Below are 13,559 nucleotides of genomic sequence, written 5' to 3'. Positions count from 1 at the left end.
TTCCAATGCAATCAGCTTACACACACACACACACACACACACACACACACACACACACCTTGCCCTTACATATAAACCATAGACAACGTATGGCTTTAACATGCAGGTAAACACAAACTCTCAAAAATACAGAAATGCTGTTAGTCTTGGTCGTGCAGTAAAGGTGTCAGAGCTCCACAGACAGCTGGCACTGATAACACATTGTAGATGCCCCACTTCACTTGTAATGAATAAACAATTGTAGTTCATAGATGAGCATGACTCATTTGTCTTTGAGAGTTCAGAGCATGATTAACGACTTCATTTAAAGGGCGTCACTCCACACAGGAAGATTCAGCAATTTCCTTAAGATGGAGAATATGGATTAATGCCGACTACATTTAGTAACATCCATGATAATCCTGACCGCAGACAGTGGCCTTCTCTTTCACTCGTATGCAGTTCTTCCCTTTCCTCACTTCCTCCAACGCCAAGACGTGACTGGGTGTTGCTTTTGAATTCCTAACAGATCACTAAGCAAACCAGTTTATGACAGCACCAACCGTTTGGGCAAAAATTATCATTATTGGATGCGAGTGACTTAGGGGAAAAAGGAAGTGGAGGTTTAAGATCTATAAAATCACATTTACAACTGAGAGAACTGATGCAACTTGAGACGAGTCAATGCAAGAACCAGTTACCAAAAACAGGAAAACAAGTGTCAGAAGGAGAAAAAAGACAGAAAAAGAGAAAGACAGAAAGCTCTCAGAGAGTGACCACTTTTACCAAAAGTGCACAACGTGTTCAGGGATTATAGTTTATGTGAATAGGCCGTGTACTGAAAAAGGAAATACCAAGAACACATCCTCACTTTTCTCAGGGTCATTCAAATTTAATGTTTGCCAGGACTGGATGAACTTAGCAGTTCCAGGAAATGTAATGTGGCTCACACACCTCACGGTTCAGGAGTTATGACTGAGGATGTTAACAGTTTCACAAAAAGTGCCAATGAGGTGTCGCCTTCTGCACACGAACCTCACCACATCTTCCTCCGCCTGTGGCCTAACCGTCCAATCTGTCAGGCATTTTAACGGACTGACTGACACAGAGAGGCTTTCTCAGCAGAGGTACTAGTAAACACTGGTATTCTGGTTTGGGGGCGACGTACAGAGGGGACTGCATCGTTATCTCTCAGATAAAATGTCCTGATGTGAAGAAACACCCCTGTCAACATGCCTCCACCCTCCCTCAGTCCTGATCTGCGCTCACACTGCTGCAGCCAGGCCCGTCAACCTGATAACCAGTCAGCAAATAACAAAAAAACAATAACCTCACAGCGACACACCTTACTTGTGCAAACCTTTTGTGACACCCCAAAAAAAGGCCTGATGTTTCTCCTGTGTGGAAACATATCTGATCTCACTGTGTTTCAGTGACACTAAAGCTGACCATGTGGATCAAAGTGTGTTGAAATACAGAAAGGGAAATTGTGAGTCCTCTCCTTAACTTAAATGGCAAATACAACTTAGATTCTGTGCAAACAGCGTAGTGTTTGCATAGCAAATACATAAGTAAATGCAAGATAACGCATCTGAGCTCTGCAACAGCAGTCTGGGGCTGGTAAGTCACTCTATCGCTCACACTGATGTCATAGGTTAATCCTGAATACAGTCATCGCGGCCTTGATGTTTTTTAGCTGTATAGCTTAGTGTGAGACTGACATGCATCTCATATACAAGTCGTACTAACCACCAGCTCTCACCTAAACACATCACTTGATAGATTAAAAAGAAAAAGTGACACATCTGTCTGTCAACTGTCACCTGCAGCATCAAAGCAAAAAAAAAAACTACACAAAGGGGGGAATAAACTCACAATATTCACACTTATACATCTATATTCACACTTTCATTACAAACACAGTGTGTGAGCAGTGCAGTCAACCCCCAGGCTGCTAATTTTTATTCAACCATCCACCAAGGTTGCCCATCTCTCAAGCATGAGAACTACAATCTCTCATCAAGTGAGCTGGTTGACACTGGAGCCTCTGTTGTTGTTGTTGTTGTTGTTGTCCCCAAATATTGTAGCTCCATTAATTAAGCAATTAGCATGCTTGCTAAGCCAGTCCTTAAAAAAAAAAAAAAAAAAAGCCAGCAGCGCACCTTGGCAAAGGAAATAAACCAAACCCCCCCTCCACCTCCACCTCCCCCCCCGGGCACACAGCCGCGTTAGGCTGCTAACATTAGCCCACTCGCTGCGTTAATCATCCCTATAAATACGATCCCTGTGCAGCGACCTGGCCTCGCAGATATTCTCACGACCTAAATCTGGGCGCTGCCATCGTTGGTTAGATAGCTGCAGGCCACAGACCCCCCTCCCCCTAATAAAACACCGCCTGGCCCCGGGTAACCTCAGGTTGGGTAACCGTTTGCAGGATGAGACCCGGTTGCCAGCTTTTGCTACCAAACTAGCACCGCTAGGGCTAAGCTAAACGCTAGGGCAACATGCTACCCCCACCTACAACCCCCCACCACCACCACCCACCACCTACCCCTGCTTGTGGCCAGATGAATGCGGTTATAGGTGGACATTTGACCGTATTCAACACGACAGTGCACCTGTCTGACGCTGACTGCGGTGGTGTCAAGCCACCGAGCGGTGAACGTGCAGTCGGCAGCGGGGGAAAGACTGCGCAGTTGCCTCTGACATGGAGAGTAAAAAGCTTCGGCTAGGCAAGTTAGCAGTCGGTACTCACCCCATTAACCAATCCATGGCGCTGTTCTGGAGCTAGCTTTCTGCTAACAGTAGCTGGCAGGGGGATAAAATATCCACCTAGGAGCTGGAGGCGACCCCCCCCCTCTAGTTTATCCAGCCACCACCCCTCGCTGCCCCTGGCTGCCCGAGTCCCGTCGCCTCTCTCTCGCTCTTTCTCTCCCAGCTGCCGGGTGCTGTGCTCGGTCACACACACACACACACACGAAACGCTTTAAACTTGGAGCGATTGTCCTTGTTTTGATCCTCAGCTAGCTCGGAGCATGAAGCGGCAGCAACACACGTCGGCTCAGTGTGTCCGCAGCATTGAGTTGACTTTGAGCAGAGCACCGCTGTGTGGTTCTCGCCTCGCCTCGCCTGGAGTCGCCGGTGTCCGGTGTGCAAGTGCCGCCGCCGCCGCCGCCGAGTGAGGCTCGTCTCAACGCTGCTCAATCCCCGGTAACCTCTGTCATGCAGCCTTGTATGGCTACCCGCGTTTAGCTGACAGCCTGAACCTCCACTGGAGCCGCTGCTGTGCCTGTGCGAAGTCTAAATCCGAGTCCGGAAGTAAACACAGACCCGACCCACTGTCTCTCCTGTGCGTAAAAATGCGTGTCACGCAGGGCTGTATGAACATGGATGCAATGGGATATGTAGTGAGTTTGAGTCCCCAGTACAGGCTCGATGATGATTACGTCCGCTGTTCACGTAGAGTTGAGTTTTAACGTGAGTTATAACACCTGTGGTCTTATTCTAGGGCAGTGCGCAGAAGAAATTAAGATTTTAGTGCCGCAGTTCTCTTTAAAAACCAAGGATAAGTAGACAATGCATGCCACTGCCCCCGGGGGCCACAGACCCCCAGGGGCCCCAAATGTCAATGGGTTTTGGTAATTTGATTTGTTAGGGGATTTGCACCCCAAAAAAAGTACATGTTGTGCTCATATATTCCTAAATAATCTCACTCATTAACGCAGACAGTAACACACAAGTAGTATTAAAAAAATGGTGTCAGGTCATATAATGAAGCTGCCATGTTACAGTCTGCTGTGTGCCGCTGTACTTGATGGGAATCTGGGATGACACAAAATGTACATACACAACGCACAGAGGGTGGTAGGCTGGGGGGGTTAATAGGGGCATCAGGACCCGCTGGAAAGAAACCCCCCAAACAAAACAAAAAACCCCAGAGTAACGTCATTGGAGGCCTTAAATCTCAACAGGGAGGCATTCATGTGCACTGACCCTCACTGTGAACCTGTGCAGGCAGGGCAGTTACAGTAATGATCGATGTATCACTGGCTAAATTATTAAATACTATCAGTCGTACTGCTCTGCTTGTTCTTAAGACTGGGCAGCGGCTTTTATGTCTTCACCCACTGATGAGCTGCAAACACTTCATTCAAGGAGGAAAGATGACATTTGATCACTTAGTGTAGATTTCCTCTGGTACAGCTGTGTGTTGTTGTTTTTTTAATGCCAAATAGTGTTGAAACAGTTGATCAGGAGAAAATTACATTTCCAACTCCTTTTAAAGTCATTTATAAAGCGATACTGCAGGGCGATGCTGTAAATGGAAAATGTTTAAGTTCTGGATTGTTGTTGGAACAAAACAAGACATTACCACCAATTACAGATTAATGGAGAATGATAGTAACTGTGAACTATAGCTAGAAAATACTACGTGATTTAGTGTCCCATACATTCTTTATCTTTTGCCATTTTATTTTAAATGTAGGGGTTTCTATTTTTGGTCCAGGAATACATTTTAATTCCATAATTCATCATCATGCACCCCTGCTTTAACCCCTTTAACTCTTGACCATTCACTCTATCTAGCTTTTTTAATTCCCTCCTTCTTCTTTTGACCCATTTTCCTCTAATGGTAAGAAAACCATCTATCAGACAGATGCATAATGCAAAAAAGAAAAATGGGATCAATGTGCACTCCGCCCTATAAAGATGACTCTTCCTCTCTCTCTCTCTCTCTCTGATAAACCATTAGAGCAAGACGTATATGGTCGTCATCAAATCCTACCACTCCTCTCTTCCTTCTTCTTTTTCTGTCTCCCCCACCCACCTCCCCTTCCTCTTCCATGCTCCACTCCGCATCCTCGGGTTTCTATAAATAACAGTAGCATGCAGGTGACGGAGAGGGCATTCAGAATAGGGAGCCCTGTTAACAGGAGGCAGAGCCACATGATTGGCTCGTTGTCACTCCCAGCGTCCTGCTGGCCTCCAATCAGTTCACTGAGAGGGCGGAGTTAAGGTGATGATTGACAGGTTGGCTGGTGGTGCGTTCAAACCCTGGTTGTAATACTGATAACAGCCACATGGGGGCGGTGTGGGATGTTTGTTGACACAGACACACACTTACTCAAGTCTCAGTGTATCATACAGGAATGTTGTGAATACCGGAGGAATCAGCTGGTCCAGGATCTGTGGCACAAGTTGTCTTCCACTCAGGGACAAAATGGAGAGAGTCTCTTTTCTTTCCTCGATACTGGTTCAGTATCTAAACTCACCAGTCTTTCTCCTTTTAAAATCCATGCACCTTGTGTTAGGATTATTGTTATACAAGTGAGGTATAACATGATTTAACTTCACATCCTCTGTTGAATATGCTGCATGTGAAGAAATGTCATATATCAACCATCTTTTATGGCTTGTGTTGTGTGAATATTAATTACTAAAGAAATAGTATTTAAGGGGTTGGTTCATCCAAATTATAAACAATATATTGTAGTACCTACAGCTCCTCAAAAAAAAAATGTAGGCCAAAACTATCTTTGCATTTATCTGCATGCTTATAGCTTCACAACTTTGATCGGTTACATATGTTTGGGCAAAAATAGACTTTTTGACAGTAAAGTAAAACGGAGCAGAGACAGTTTTGGTTTAATTTTCCATCAATTTGTGAGATTTTGTGTGTTGTTTTTTTTTAAATTTCTGTCCCCACTAATGTACAGTTAGTGGATTTAGTTCCAAGAATCAAAAGAAATAAATAAAATCAATTCATTTATTCTTAAATTATTATTTTTTACAAGAATTTACATGCCAGGAGAAGTTTATTATTTGGGTGATCTATTAGATCAGGTCAGTATCTGTGCATCACAAGCCTCTGTGCCTTGCTCGTGAGCAGCTGGTAGGGCCTGGCTCTCTACCTGTTTATATTAGCAGTTATAGCCTCTCTGGTTGCCTCTTTTTCACAGGAGACATTTAACAACTTAATGATAGCTGAATTCCATTTACTTTATCTCCTCCAACCTCTTCATTAACTCTTTTTGACCCCTGCTGTTACTGACTCCTATTACCAAATTCATGACAGCATTTCAGCATGACTTCAATGACTTGTGCTCAGTCTGCAATGCAGTGACCTCAACATCAGTCTAGTGAACTATGTTTACCTCTCGAAAGGATATGAGCTGCAGTGTGTTTTCAAAAGGCCGGCTGGTGCCAGAGATGTGCTCTGTGGGAAAATGAGCCGGGCTCTGGTCAGGTGCTCGTCTGAGTTAGTCAAGGTCACTTCCTGAAATCCATCCACTCATCAATACTGAGCCATTCAAGGGTCGATATGTTCCCATTCCACATCAGCCCAGCCGGTGCAGTGCATGAGAGAGCTCAGCCTCAGTACATCCAGCGTTTCTATACAATGCAATGCAATATAACCGCCCCCTTTTAAATGCTAGCATTGTCAACCTTATTATGTTCAGATTTAGCTGAGACGGACACATAATTGTTGATTATTAATTGTTGACAGTGTTGTGGTGGTTATAAAATGGATTGCATATTGTAAACTGTATCTTATGTACAGAGGGGACAGAGAGAGCAAAATATTACACTACAGCAGGGGTGACCCTCAAAAATATAATGGTGGGCCACAGGCCAAAAGCAAGCACCTGTTCTATTGTTAAGATGCAAAATGGTACTAGGATCCCAAATTCCCTTAACTGACTGACTTCCTGTGAGCATTTTTACCTAAAAAAAGTAAATAAAACTGCATAAACAGCTATTTATACTATACATATATATTTGATTTAATAAAACAAATGTTTCTGCATTACAGTAGGATTTCAAACAGGCCTTTGAAGAAGTCAGTGGGCTCAATACCAGTGAATTTAACACCTACATGAATTGAAGTCATTATCAACGCTATTAATTACACCTCTGCTTTCCCTGCTATGACATACCAAAGTATCTGTCTCCACAAAAAATACATATTATGAGCTCCATAAGGATGGTATTGTAGTGGGTGGCATTAGACTGTGGCCTTTATTGTGTCCAGTCCACTTGGCGTATCTCCTTGAAAAGGGCGTCCACATATCTGTTCTGATCACAGCACAGATGATTTGTTCTGTTGTAAATAAAACAGTCTTACAATTTCACTGTTTATAGTAACTTGTAGCGAGGTCCGTATGTACAGTAGGAAATAAAAACATCCATAATTGTCCTTTTTCACAGCAGAAGGTTTGAGAAAAACTAATGACATTATCAAACGTCTTTTTTCCTGTAAAATGTCAAAATAACCTTATTGGAATCTGAAAAATTCTCTGAAAACACACACACACACACACACACACAACAATACATACAACATACACACACATACCTAAGATCAGCTCAGTGCCAGGGTGAGTGAGTATGGCTGCACATGACTGATATGATTATTCATTGCTGGCAGCAGAATCAAAGCATTAGGAGCTTAAAACGGAGCACCTCAAATTATTGATGAATATAAGATTTAATAGAGCAATGAGACATGTGTAGCGTGTTGTTTGTGTGTTTTGCATAAATTACGCCAACAAACTAGTGCGGACATTTGTTTATTGAAGCTTTAAAATACAATTTTTATACTCCTCATAAAAACTAAATCTGTGTTTTGGTTGGAGTGTTTGATACAAAAAATCCTTCTAATATTATTTTCACAAAACGCAAATGTTCAGGCAACAACCAGAAAACAGAGCTCAAGATCAGCATGTTGTCTGAATTAAATAATAAATAAACTCACAATTAAATATTGCTAATGGAATTTGTCTGTTCAAAATTTTTAAAAGATACATTAACCTAACTAGTTTCATGCAACAGGATTTGTGTGTGTGTGTGTGTGTGTGTGTGTGTGTGTGTGTCATAGACATGTTCACTGTTAGCAGTCTGATCTCATCACTGATGGATTCATTTTCATTTCCTCAATAATGATCACATAATATAAGGTGATGATAATGGCCACTTGCATGACTGGGTTTCATATCGTCGGCACCGCCAAGTCTGCCTGTGCGTCGATTCAGTATATACTGTAATGTGTGTGTATGTGTTTGTTCTTGTGCTTGTGTCATTGCTGGCTCCACGCTGACGGCTGATGTCTTGGCGTATGAGTCAGTCTCAGCCACATTACTCATGTCTGCAGACCTACCTGGCTCCAGCGTTCCCATCCTAGAAAGAAGGAGCGAGGTGGAGGAGAGAAGGGGATGGATTTGAAACTCCAGATGGAGAGAAAATTCAGCGTTGTAGTGTTGTGACATCAGTGGGGCGAAGGAGAAACAGATTTCAGAAGAGGAGAAAAGTGAAACCAGAAAGATTGGTAGACCAAAGGCACTGAGAACTATTAGGGATTTTCAAAAAGGGGAAGTAGAGAGGAGAGGAGGTGAGGCACTTGCACGGTCTTGCCTCCGGTGCATCGAACCTAAACCAACAACAGTAGTCTACAGAACAGTCAAAGCATCCTGTTTTAATGCAGTAGATTTTCCATGCACACAGTGATACAGTCCCCCCTCCCCTCTTTCTGTTTCAAGCAAATCAGACATGAAGTCATTTTCAGCCAGAAGCAACTCAACAGAAATAGCTTGCATGTGGCTCTGAGGTCATGGGCAAAGAGAGGAGAAATGATAACAGAGCGGCAGCCACAGACACTGTGTGTCAGCAGCAAGCAGTCTACTGTGTGTGTGAGATTCAGTCTTTGTCTTAGCAATATACAAGTCATCATGTCTTTTTGCTCGGTAAACCAGTCCGCCAGACCTAGTCAGGGATTTTTGCTTCCAAATAGGTCTGTTTAAAGGTATTTTCTCAACCAACAGGAAAAAAAAACATTGATGTTAAAGCTGCTGTGCATTTTTCATTTACTTAAAAAATGTGTTCTCACAACATGGTTTGTAGATACTGTATGGCCAACAATTGACGATGGTGCTTCCTAACATACATTTACTTAAGGCTTTTTATTCTTTATCATATCATTATACGGCCTTTTCTATGTAAAAACAATCTTAGTTGTTTGTCATGTGTGTCGGTTACCAACTTTTAATTTATTGTTAATAGTTTATTTATTGAGAGTCTGAGAGAGAGAGGAAAATTAACAAATATGTGATCTATTGTGAAATGTTTTCATAAAAATAGTCTCAAATTTGACAATGTGAAAGTAGCCGTCATACTATGAGATGAAATAAAATGGTAGCGTACCGTTTTCGCAAGTAAACTTTGACCCCGATCCACTAAAGCTGTGTGTAAAGACAAAACGGTGCCACAATCAATTTAAAGCATCCACAAATTACAGCTCTACATTGATTCAGTCAGGAATACCTTTATGGTCAATGCCAGAAGAAAAATGGGTTTTAAATAGTTCACACCTGATCATTCCAATAGATTACCTTTAGTTTAAGGCAGTAAGAAAAGGAAAGTATTGAACAAGAGTACAATGCAATGGTTATAAGCGTTCCCTCAGGACCTAAACACTGAAAAAGGGCAGTTGTGGTTCTTAACTCCATGAGATGGTTGGTTCAGAGCTTGAGGGGAAACTATTGACACTTATTTATGCGTCAAAACCAAACCTGTGATTACAGCAGTCTAGTTTTCATACTGGCCTGGATCATCCACAGCGATGAGGCAGTGTCTGACCTTGTGTCAGCAGTGCCACATCCACCTGAAGTTCTGTCGTCTTCAGTGGTGGTCCAGGATGTGGTTTTGGAGGTGCAGACGCTGAGATATGGGATATGCGCCGCTGTGTGTTGCCGACTGGCAGGAACAGTGTGTGTATGTGTGTGTTGACGCATTGATGGGGTTTGGACCTGGGCAGAGAGTGCTGATGGGGCTGATGCTGTGAGAGAGAGAAAGAGAGACAGAGTTGCAGTTTGTTCCACCATTAGAAAGACAGAGACAGATGTCAGCACCCCCAGCTGCTTTAGTCAGCACTTTGAACATACATACACACACACACACTCACACATACTCATTGACAGTGAACAGGGGGTGCCTTGCTGTTACATACAGGGAGGAAATGGAGATAGACACACTTTCTCTGTCTTTCTCTTTGTCCATTCATTTACTTTCGTTGCTGAAAACAGAAGCTAAGTGAAACATGAGGACTGACGGACTGATGCACATTCAATCTGCTGCTGGCTTGATGGGTGGAACAAAAGTATTGATCGCCTCTCACCTTCCTGTCAGGGGACAAACCCGGAGCTTCTGAGTTTGACTGGGAGCCAGCAGTAGGTGGCAGCAGTCAGTTACCCAACACCTGCCTGAGTAATCAGAATGAGTGCGTCTACTTTCTGGTGCTGCTCTGTGCACAAATCAAACCCCTACATTCTCCTCCATAGATGAGTTATACTGGACCTGTCTCTGTGGTTAATGAAATTCAACCAGGTGGATCCCAGAGTGTCACCATGACCAGTTTCTGTTGTTGTTGTTGTTGTGCATATCAAAGGGCCCCAGACAACACAATGTTTTTCTTTGTTTTCCAGTGATTTGCCAGTCTAGACACCCCCTCTTGTCTTAACGCTGCGGTGTGTAATACACAGGTGGCCATGACAACGCTAACTGCATTAAGCTGGATTACCTGAGGCCTGCTGAGCCTCAGAGCCAGCCAGGGATTCCTCCTCACCACAGGCCGCACACACACATAAACTCTTGCCTGCTGCTGCAGAAAATGCACTAATGATCTCCCTGCGTTCATTTATTTAGCTCATTTCACTGCGGTGAATTGTAATTCATGTTGAAATGAAGACGGACTCATGAATGTGCTTATGACTGCACGAGGGCAGCAGCAGCAGCAGCAGCAGCAGGAAGAGAATATTGGACACATATGTTTGTACCAAGGCTCTTGTTGGCCTGGCATAGAGGAGAAGGGGAACTACCACAGGCTGCCCGGCCTCCCAGGCCACAGAGCTCAAGTTTTTGCCCGTTTGCGTGAGAGATGGATAGGGATGAGAGAGAGGTTAGAGAGGGAGACAGACGGAGAGAAATAGTAGGACAAGCAGGCTGCCAGACTACAGGGTTATATAAGGACAAGAGTTTTCCATGGAAAAAAAAAGGGCAAGAAATTCTGTTTGGAGGCAGTCATCCTTGGTGACGCGTGGAAAAGTGTGGAATGCTGTGCTGACGCAACTTTCGAGCAGTAAATGTGTGTAATGAGTTGAGATGAAAGTGTGCGAAAAGTAGCAACACAGGGAGAAGAAGAAGAAGAAGAAGAAAAGGAGGAGGAGGAGGCAGAAGAAGAGGAAGAAAGAAGGGATAAGAAGAGAGGTAGAGGCAGAGGAGCGAGGGAAGGAGAAGAGGAGAGAAAGTGAAGGATAAACGGTGGATGGAGGCGGCTCGGACCGGGGCTACGGAGCGCTCTTCACCGACGAAGAAGAAGAACAGCAGCAGCAGCAGGGGGGAGAGGAGATGGAGGCAAAAGGCAGAAACATGCCCCCAGGTAACACACACACACACACACAAACACACACACACAGAGGCAGTCGTGCATGTGGTCTCACACACACACAAAGCAAACAACCAGATGCACATGTGGGTTCTTGTATGCATACACACACATACTTACATGTATATAGATTTTCAAGCAACATTCAAACAGACAAGCATGGACAAACACAATCATACAGCAAACCACCCATACACACACAAACTCACTCACCGGTGTGTGTGCAGAGGTCTGGATTGAAAAGGCAAGTGTTTTTGATTGAGCTGGCATTTGTGTAACCAAGCTAAACGTTTGTTAGATGACAGAAGGGAGCGCTGACACATTCAGGAATCACGCTGTAAAAAAATGACTGAAGCAGCTTTTGCAGTACTGAAATGATCTGCCTGAAAGTTGAAATGTCATTCACTTTTCATAACATTGTCTTTACATGCACTGTGGCTCTGGACTACAGATGTATATATTTTCAAATACAAAAAGCAGCCTTGGTTGGTTGGATCCCATAAATTTTTTTGAGGAGGCTAACCAATCAGGATCTAGCACAGCTAGGATACTAAGCGTTGTGTCACCACTTTTATTGTCGACATGCAACTGAGTTTTGTTTAAATCAACATTGTTGCCTGAAATGGCTTTGTATCTGCAGCCTGAAGCATTTACACAAGCCAAAATTCTTGAAGTAAAAACTGGGCTCATAAAAACCAGCCATTTAACTGACTTGGGTTTAATATATTTTAGTATTTTACAATTCACCACATCCATCTGTGGCCATCCTCAAAAATGCTAAACATACTGTGTATTAGGCATTCCAGTGGCTAAGCATCCATGTTACAGCTTATTTCAACGCATAAAAAGCTGGCTTTTGACCAACTAAAATGAAAGATTTGTGAAAAAACAATCTGCTTATAATGATTGAAAAGACCTCATTGAAGCTTTTGAATGTCGAGCAGGAATGTGACAATCCAGTGTGAACATGGAGGATGCCTGTTGGTGCCGTGTTGCCAGGTTGTTTTCCAACTCGACTGTACATTTTGAATCTACAATTAACAGCTTTGTCTTATTCGTGACATTTCTCTGTTAAACCACATGATGCCGGTTCCAGTATTGCTGTGATGTTTTGCTATTCTGGGCACTGAATCATTTTTAAATTGATTTATTAATTTCATCCTTAAATCATTTGAATCCAAGCAATACAGTGATTCTGAATATTAGTATCACTGTAGAGTGTTTTGTTCCACAAATGATGAAAAAATATGTAAAGATACAAACAGGATTGCAGATTTTGCAAGTGATAGATAAAGACTCAAAATAGAAAAAATAAATTTTAAGTAAAGGAATATTAGTAACAGATAACAGTCAGCAACACAGATGCAAACTAAACAATACCAGGAGAACTGCATTAATGCATTACAATGAATTAAAAAAAGAAAATCAAAGATCAAAGATCAGTTTTCAGCAATAAATATTTCTTGGCATGAAACTATTCACCATGATATATACAGTGGCGAAAAGTAACATATACTCATGTACTGTAGTTAAGTACAAATTAAGGAAACTTGTACTCTACTTATTGAAATGTTATTTTATATTTCACACGCTAAAATTGTACTTTTTTCCTTCAATACTATACTATACTACTAATATTTCTGCATCAATTATTAAAATTCAATAGTAATGTATGTTTTTGATCTGAAATGGACCATGGAGTACTTTTACTTTTGATACTTAAAGTATATTATATTACTATTTTTACTTAAGTAACAGATGGTAGTTCCACCTATGGATTGGTGTTACCGCAGTGATGTCTTACCTTATGAATATTCTAGCAGGCAGGTCAGTTTCAGGGTCAGAGTAGCAGTGGTCTCTGTTATTTTGGGATTTGCGTTGCCATGGAAACACCCCTCAGGCCAGCTGAATTAGCCAAATAGTTTAAAAGCCCACACTGGGATTGATATTCTCGGTGCGATCGATTGTTTACATTAACCTCCCATTTGCCACCATATGAACAGATATTGTAGTTCAGGGTTTCCACAACGTTAAAACAGTTTAATGCATTTGTCCACCATTTGTATTTGAATGGCTGAAATCTTATCGAGGAAGAAAATGGTTAAATTGAACCTATGCAGAACCCCCCCACACACCCCACCCC

This window comes from Morone saxatilis, unplaced genomic scaffold (genome assembly GCF_004916995.1).
Source record: "Morone saxatilis isolate NCDOM2014 unplaced genomic scaffold, NCSU_SB_2.0 Contig2, whole genome shotgun sequence".
Classification (NCBI taxonomy): domain Eukaryota; kingdom Metazoa; phylum Chordata; class Actinopteri; family Moronidae; genus Morone; species Morone saxatilis.
Note: the sequence above shows the minus strand (reverse complement) of the source record.